The 8150-nt window shown below is 39.1% G+C and overlaps 1 long non-coding RNA gene across 7 annotated transcripts; it reads left to right on the top strand.

Annotated features, from left to right (window-relative positions):
- Positions 1–691: 691 nt before the first annotated feature.
- LOC112196683 lies at positions 692–5435 on the top strand. 7 transcript variants are annotated; one of them, XR_005810476.1, is made up of 6 exons: positions 693–1862; positions 1945–3545; positions 3612–3676; positions 3825–4384; positions 4670–4976; positions 5158–5435. It is a non-coding gene; the product is annotated as an uncharacterized LOC112196683 (long non-coding RNA). The 7 variants fall into 7 exon arrangements; XR_005810478.1 differs by having other exon boundaries at positions 692–1699; positions 1777–1862; positions 1945–4384; XR_005810474.1 differs by having other exon boundaries at positions 692–1862; positions 3612–4384.
- The last annotated feature ends 2715 nt before the right edge of the window (positions 5436–8150 follow it).

Genomic DNA, 8150 nt, shown 5'->3' with positions numbered 1-8150 from the left:
TCGTACCTCTCAAATATCGAAAGATTGTCTTTATACCAATCTAATAACGTTGCGTTGGCGCGGGGCTATATCTAGCCAACAAGTTCATAATAATTGAGGTGTCCGGTCTTGTATTGAGCTAAGTACAATAATGCGCTTATTGTACATAAGTAAGCACTCACTACTACAAAAATCGAAACACACAACACTTATCACACAACAGAACAAAAATCTGCTGTTGTGTGTTAACACAAACTCTATCATACAACGGTACAAATCTGTTTCTGTTGTGTGAATGCAAGCAAATTGAAAATTTTTTTTTTAGGAAGATATTGCACAACTGATTTAAGAATTTTCTGTTGTGTAAATGTGAGATGTAGAATGGAGGGAAATGAGCACATAAGTCCCTCCCAGAACGAGCTCACCAAAATAGAATTTGAACTATACACACAACAGTTTTGTGTTTTCCGTTGTATAATGAAATATTGTATGAAGTTTGAGAAATCATACTAGGTACACCTACTGCAAGCTGCCCACATTTGTATAACAGATAGTCATAGTTCTGTTGTCCGAGCATGGAAGCAAGGTGGACAGTGCGGCAAAATTTCAATTTGATGAAATCTATATAGGCACAGGCGGCAAATTTTCCCTCTTAGCCGACTTTGTCATCATACGCTCACACAACGGTCCTTTTTTTATCTGTTGTTGGAGAAACTCGAAACAAATTGAAGCCTCCCCACCGAGCAACTTAATTGAAACCAATAGTCCCATTTACTCCCACCAAACCCGACAGCCACTTACACCTTCCGAAACAGCAACCCATTTACTTCCTCAGTTCCTCCAGTCAATACGCATATGCCTATTGAATGTGTCGAAACCTCTGTCCTCACAAAACCTATTGCCTCTCTCTCTTCTCACAAAACGTGAAACCCTCTCTTCTCTATAACAGATTTACTCTCTCCTCCGTTCTCCGTCCTAGTCTTTTGGCAAACTCCTCTGCGAAATTGAAATGGGTTCGTTTGTAATTGCGAGTTTCTCTTAGATTTAGGGTTCTTAGGGTTCCATTCTCTTAGATTGTTCATCTTCCTCTTCAGCGACAGGGGAGATAAGAGTGCCCCAAATCCACTTTCTCTCTCCTCCTCGCCTTCAAACTAGGGTCAATTGAAGATATATTGAAGATGAAGGTGTCCGAGATGGCGGAGGCGAACGTGCTGTGCTACCCCGACGAGGTGGCACTATGCTGGGTTAATTTGTACATGTATAAATATTCGCAGATTGAGGTATATGATACGGCATCACTGTCTATAAAATCGATAAGAGCAGTATAGAAAGCATGAAACCTTTATCGACTCTATTGACAATGCCCTTATTCTTCGATTTGTTTGACGGAGGAGGAGGAAGGGCTTGTCACGGTGGCATCATCCTCCGCCCCAAAAAGGAATTATTTTCTTTCAATTGGTAAAAAGCCGGCTTTTTTCGTGGAATTTTACAACAACGAAGAAGAAGTTGTAGGCACAGATCGAGCTGGAATCCATGGGCGAGGTGGCGGAAGCCCTATGAGAGCACCGAATCTTGACTGCAGCTCCCGTCGTCCTCATGATTGTTGTGGCTTTTCTTTTCGTCTCTGGTGGCTTGCTTTCCTATTAGTTATCATACCACTATGGTGGGTCCACTTGATCGACGGGCCATGAAGAAGACCAAAACCAATTTCCTCTGAGAGGTAAGTTTGCTTCTTCCCCTTCCACTTTCTCTGAAGATCAAACTCGACAACTGAGAGAGATCTTGCTAAGGATGAAGAAGCTAGCCAGAACATTCGGAAAGTCTAAGGACGATAAGCTTTCTCTTCCTACTCATGGACGTCCCGACTCCCATAGACTCCCAAGGTCATCATCTCTCTCACTTCTTCTGTCCGTAATTTCCTGCTCACCCAATTCTAAATTTGTTTTTGTTTCTTCGATTTTCCAGAACAAGAGGAACTAGTTCGATCGTTCGAAAGGAACCAAGCTCAACAAAGTCGTTTCTTGAACTGGTTTGCATCACTTATTTTCTGCTTCACTGCGTTTCGTATGTACTCAATCTTTCAACAGGTTTCTTCTCCTTGGGAATTGGTATGAGTATCTCCATCGCAAAACTGGGATCAATTTCTATTATTACAAATGTGGTGCATGTGTGGATCATTCTTGACATTATTTATGGTATTTGTTTTCGTGATTATTATTAGGAGATATTAGTACTAGGAGCATCTAGCTCTCTACTGTCTCTGTTTATGTTTCATTTAATTGGAGTGGTGGTTGAAAAGCTACTTTATTAGGACCGCTAGGACATATTTCTATGTGTTTAATGATTATGGAATACAACATGCACCTATATGTAACTCCTCATAATTAACCGCACGTCTGCACCTAGATGTTTTCCTTGGCCCGTAATAGGATATAGCTCATAACTGATTCAGGAGGGGATTTCTTAGTGGGATCAAAGGGTCTTGGAGTTAGGAGGGAGTGTTTGATGGATAGGGAATGGTTCCGTCTGTGTATTGTGGTTTATATTGAGACATGGGAAAGACATGTCTTTTGAGAATGCAGAGGTCCCAATTGGAGTTTTAAAGCACTATACTATTTGCACCCTGCCTAGGGGTCAGTTGGTGAAGAGATCAAGTGCTTTAATATTTAGGCTATTGATGATTGTAGACACTTGCCGTATACTGCATCTGAACTGTATTGATAGACAAAAATATGTTGTCTATAAACCAAAACAACTTCAAGAAATGACTGGGCACTCTTTTCCTTTTTCCTCTTAGGAAGAAAACTTCTAGACAATTTAAACATTGTTTTTCATTAATTGGCTTCAACAGTTCACAGGATTGGTGATCAATTTATAATCTTTTAAGTTTCCTTTTGACTAGCAATGCTCAGTTGCTCAGATCATATTACAAAAGGCCATTAGACTAACTTGCTAGTTAAATAATAATGGCAACTGTCCAGCAATTTCATGCCATTAAAGTTTTCCAGACTCGTCGCTAAAATACAGCATCAATATAAAATAAAATGGAATTACTTTATTGCAATGCTGTTCTTAGAGAAAACACACTGGGAGAGGCTATTCTATGGGGAATTGACGGGAAGCCATATCATCTTCTATGCATGTACGATTGCCCCCCCCCCCCCCCCCCTCTCTCTCTCTCTCTGTGCACGTGAGTGTGAGTATGCAAATTGTTATTAACCAAGTCTAGACAATTTGTTTTCGTTATTGTGGACTATAAACTTTGCAAATGGAATTTCTTAACAGCAACATGATGCCTTTATATATTTGTATTCTTCATTGTAGAGCCTTTTCCTTTACATTGGAAGTTAGTATGTAAAATACTTTTGTAGACCTGATTGTTGCGAGGATTAAGGAGAATGATTCTGATATCACTCCTTTAAATGCCAATTCAGGTGAAGATAGGATACTACTGCTCATTAATTTATGTCTTATTTTTTTATATGCTGATTATTAAAATTGGATTTCGTTGTGGATATGAGGCCTTTGCCTAAATTGGATGCAGACACCATGGAAATCTTCAAGGGGTAAGCAAACTGTGAATTGCTTTTGTTCAAATGTACCTCTCAGTCTTATTTGATATTATTGTCCAGTCTGCAGGCTCATATTTGAAATTGAAAGTATCTTCTCAGAGAAAGCACATAAACTCCAGTAAAGGGTATGTTCTCTCCTTACTTTTGTTATACTTACTAATTATTATCTTTGTGTTTGCTATGTGAAGAGCGGAAGGGAGAAGATGGTGAGTATTTAAAATACTTAGCTTATACAATCATTAGCCTGACTTATCTATGTTTGTCTCCTTACAGTAACGGAGATAGGGCTTCAAAATTCAAATACAAATGGAGTTATGGAGATATCTTAAAAGGATCTCACATACGTTTAGCTATAAGACCTCTTCATTTATACTTGCTGCTTATGTTTGAAATGCTTGATATTTTACTTGGGTCTTGGCATTGTGTAAATGACTTTAATTGCAGTTAAACACTCATATTGGATAAAGAAGGTGGGTCTGGAGAACCTATTAAAGAAATTCTTAGATGCTTTTTAAGTTTCAAGTAGATATAAGTACTTTTTATTTGTTCTTCATGCCTGAACGGAAAGCATTCCGTATCTCTCTGTTTTTTTTTTTTTTTGCTTGGTCTTTGAATCGAAATGGTAATGACCTGTATAGTGTAGCTTGCTATGATAGTACTTTTTCTTGTTGATGTTGTTGCTATTTGTGTTGATTGTGATGGTGGTTTTGTACACTCAGATGTTGCACCGGGAGTTTCTGATTTGAGTTTCGTGCATGGAAATTTATATTGAAGAAACTAATGACCTTTTGGCTGTAGAGAACCAGAAATTGCATATTCATGAGTGTTTGGAGGTAGGTTGTTGACCACAGTTTGGAGTTTAAATTTAAGTAGCTTCTTTAAATGAATTGAAATCACTTTATCGTCTTGTTTAGCGTGGAATATTTGTTGCTGGCCTCAAAGAGGAAATTGTCAGTAATGCAGAATAGATTTTGAAGCACTTTCTTCTTTGTATTTTCTGTTACCTGAGTATTTGTGCTTATATGTATTTGTTCTTTTTATTCAAGCCCCATGTATTTATTGTATGTAGAATTGACAATTATGATATGATTTCTATTCTAACCTGCGTTATGTTTCAGATGGATTTGGGGACAAGGGTAAGCCTGTATCGGAATGTTGTTGAAGTATATGAAAAAAAAGTTGGAACTATTTTCCAATTAAGCTGTTGGATGCTCCACCCTCCACACTAGGTGCTGCTGCCTTAGCACTACACTATGCAAATATGTTCCATCCGCCACACTAGGTGCTGTTGAAAAAGAAGTTGTCCTACTTGTCAAGACAAGGAACTTGCTTTGAAGACTGAGAGTGTTTCTGAGAAACAGCATTTTACCGTGAAATGGCTTCAACTGCTGAGACTAGATGGGAGTTTAGTACAAGATAGATGAGGTAGATTTTTGAAACAGGGAGAAGTAATTGATTTAGCATTTATACTCATGCATTAACATTTTATTGAAAAAGCACAATAGAGTATGTTTTGAGTTTGTCTTGCATGTCACTACACATAAGATTATGAGAAGTAAACGAGGTAGGTCATTTAATTGAAGAACTTGCTCTTGTTTCCGTGCAGGAGCCGTATATGTAGGAGTGGACTGAGCAATTGGAAAGCAGTGACCCTTTTATGTAGGAGCCATGTATGTCGCAGCTGCGTATGTGCATATTTTTGGAACAAATATATATTGTATCTGCTTTTGCTGGTTTTCATTGTTAGTTAGAATGCAGCAGCCATCAAGCTGCTCTCTTCTTTTTTTGTTTCATTGTATAGATACTTGAATGTATGGATGATTGACAAATGTTAGCTCTTTTGGTACATTAGATGCTTGAATTAGAATGCTTCATTACATAATATTTATTGAGCATTATATTTGTGCAAATATTTCAGGTAAAAAATCAATAATAAACAAACAATATGGAATTTTATTACGTTAATCACACAACAAATCACTTATAATCACACAACGGTCTCTATAAAATTTTGTTGTCTCATTAGTACTCACACAACAGAACAAATAGGTATCAGTTGCCCAATGCTAAATCACACAACGGTCCCTATACAATTTTGTTGTCTCATTAGTACTCACACAACAGGTTCCATATTTTTCTGTTGTATGATAAGTTAACCAACAACAGTATATTATTATTTCCGTTGTCTGAGTGTCATTTTTCTATTGTGTAAGAAGTTAACCAACAACGGTCCCTACTTACTTCTGTTGTCTGACCACATCGACACAACAATTGAATGCGCCGCATCCAATTTCTGGCATTGGCATGAGCAGAATTGGTGCAACGGTTTTAAGCAGTGCGTTGTGTCTATGATATTCACACAACGGTGTTTCACCGTTGTGTGAGTGTGCTCATCACACAACATCGAGATAGACGACAGACATGGTCCACATCACACAACAGATTTCCACCGTTGTGTGATGCAGTTTTTGTAGTAGTGACTTCTGCTATTAACACGTCTTTGTCATCATCCCTGGGATGAAACGGATCCCTTTTAGGGCCAAGACTACGGACGACCATGGTGCATCTTTGACTTTATCAAAAATGTCTATTGACACGATATACAAGTTCTGAATATAGACAAAACCGTGTTCTCCCAAGGTCCTTCCTCTCAAACTCGGATTTCAGGTGTTCAGCGATTTCCCTTAATTCTCAAGGGTTCCAATTATGTTTATCAATATAAACCGCGACAATTGCAAATCCGGAACTTGTCATGGAAACGCGTGGGCATAGTTCATCATATCCCTTCCCAATCAAGTAGTCATTTTAGTGAACATTTCAACCTCGTTGCAAATGCGCTCCGTGGTCTAGAGCCACTTGACTTGGGTAAATAAAGTCCACAAGAACCTTCATTATATTCCGTATCTAGATCCCCATAGAGATACGTAGTGACCACATTAGTAAGCTGCATGTTCAGTTATTTGGAAACTACCAAACTGATAAGGTAGTGGAGTGCAATGACATCCATTACGAGAGAATATGTCTTCTCGTAGTCGATTCCAAGGCGTTGTGAGGAACCTTGCGCCATAAGGCGAGATTACCATCTCTTTTTCTCATCACGCTATCTAACGAAGACCTGTTAATGTCAATAGGTTTTATGTTAGGAGGTGTTGGCATCTCAGGCTCGAAATCCTTCCTCATCATTAGTGAATCCAATTCAACCTGGATAGCATCTTTCCATTTAAGCAAATTTTCTCTACGTTGGCATTCTTCAACGAAGTAAGGTTCGATGTCATTGGTCTCAATAATTCCACGTTCTCATGTACACTAGTGTAGTTCGTAGAGATCTCTATATTCTCAGGAATTGGTTCTAACATTGAGGTGTCCCCCAACGATGTCTCTTGGACATAACCACAATCCAAAATATTCTCATGAGACGGATTTTGAGTATCAATGATCAATAGATCAAGTTGTGCCAAACTCGCTCTCTTCTTAGGGCGAGAATCCATCGAACCTATGGGTCTCCTACTCTTTCTAGCGAAACCCATGGTCTATGATGCCATTATGCCACCTTTGTGGCGTCAGCATACCACCATCCATGGTGGTGTTGCCGTACCCATCTTCTGGGTGGCACCATGTCCTCTTATGGGGACATCAATCCTTGCAGGCATGTTTGCAGCAAGTATATGTGATCTCGTCACTTTTAGGGGATCAAGATGAGACATAGTGGGGACAGACCACGACAATTCCTGTCGTTCCTGTTGAACATTAACGTTCTAATCTCCCCCTCACAACCGGAAGACTGTCTCATCAAAGTGACAATTCGCAAATCCAGCGAAACAGAGATCGCCTGTCAAGGGTTCTACATAGCGAACTTATAGTTGGAGACTCATGTCCAACAAATATATATATGCATTTGTTGCAATGACTCATGTTGATGCGCTGTGGCGACGCAATTGGCACATGAACCGCACACTCAAATATGCATAAATATGAGATATTTATACTCGAACCCAGTCACTAGCTGTAACGCAAATAAAAGTTGAGTGGCTGCTATGAGTCGTAGACGAATTAGCATAGCTGCATGCGATATTGCATAACCCAAGCGGAAATATTGGTGCGCATTACCAATGTCCGGGCTACCATTGTAGTCGTTTAATGGTGGCTTTTCAGCGAGACCAATTGGGTGTGTACATGGGAATATGATACTTGATATCAATACCCAATGATATGCAATAGTCATCAAAAACTGTCGATGTAAACTCTCTAGCATTATCTAGTCAAATTGACTAAATGGGATGATTTGGGTAGTGAGCCCGTAGCCATATGTTATGTGCTAGGAGTGTAGTATAAGCAGCATTACGAGTGGATAATGGCACAACACGTGACCAGCATGTTTGCGTATCAACCAACACCATAAAACATCTATATGGTCCGCAAGTTGGTTGATCAAATCCATAGAATTCCCTTAGATGCTTTGTGAGAATGGAATTATTTCCTCAATCTCCTTTGCATAGGATGGTCTCAATCCTAAATAACAGGCTTTACAGAACGAAACATGGGCTTTATAATCAACCAATAAAGATTTTGGTTAAGCCATAATGTCACAATAGACTTGAG

The sequence above is a fragment of the Rosa chinensis genome, chromosome 4 (genome assembly GCF_002994745.2).
Source record: "Rosa chinensis cultivar Old Blush chromosome 4, RchiOBHm-V2, whole genome shotgun sequence".
Taxonomy (NCBI): Eukaryota; Viridiplantae; Streptophyta; class Magnoliopsida; order Rosales; family Rosaceae; genus Rosa; species Rosa chinensis.
Note: the sequence above shows the minus strand (reverse complement) of the source record. Positions and strands in the feature narration are given on the sequence as shown.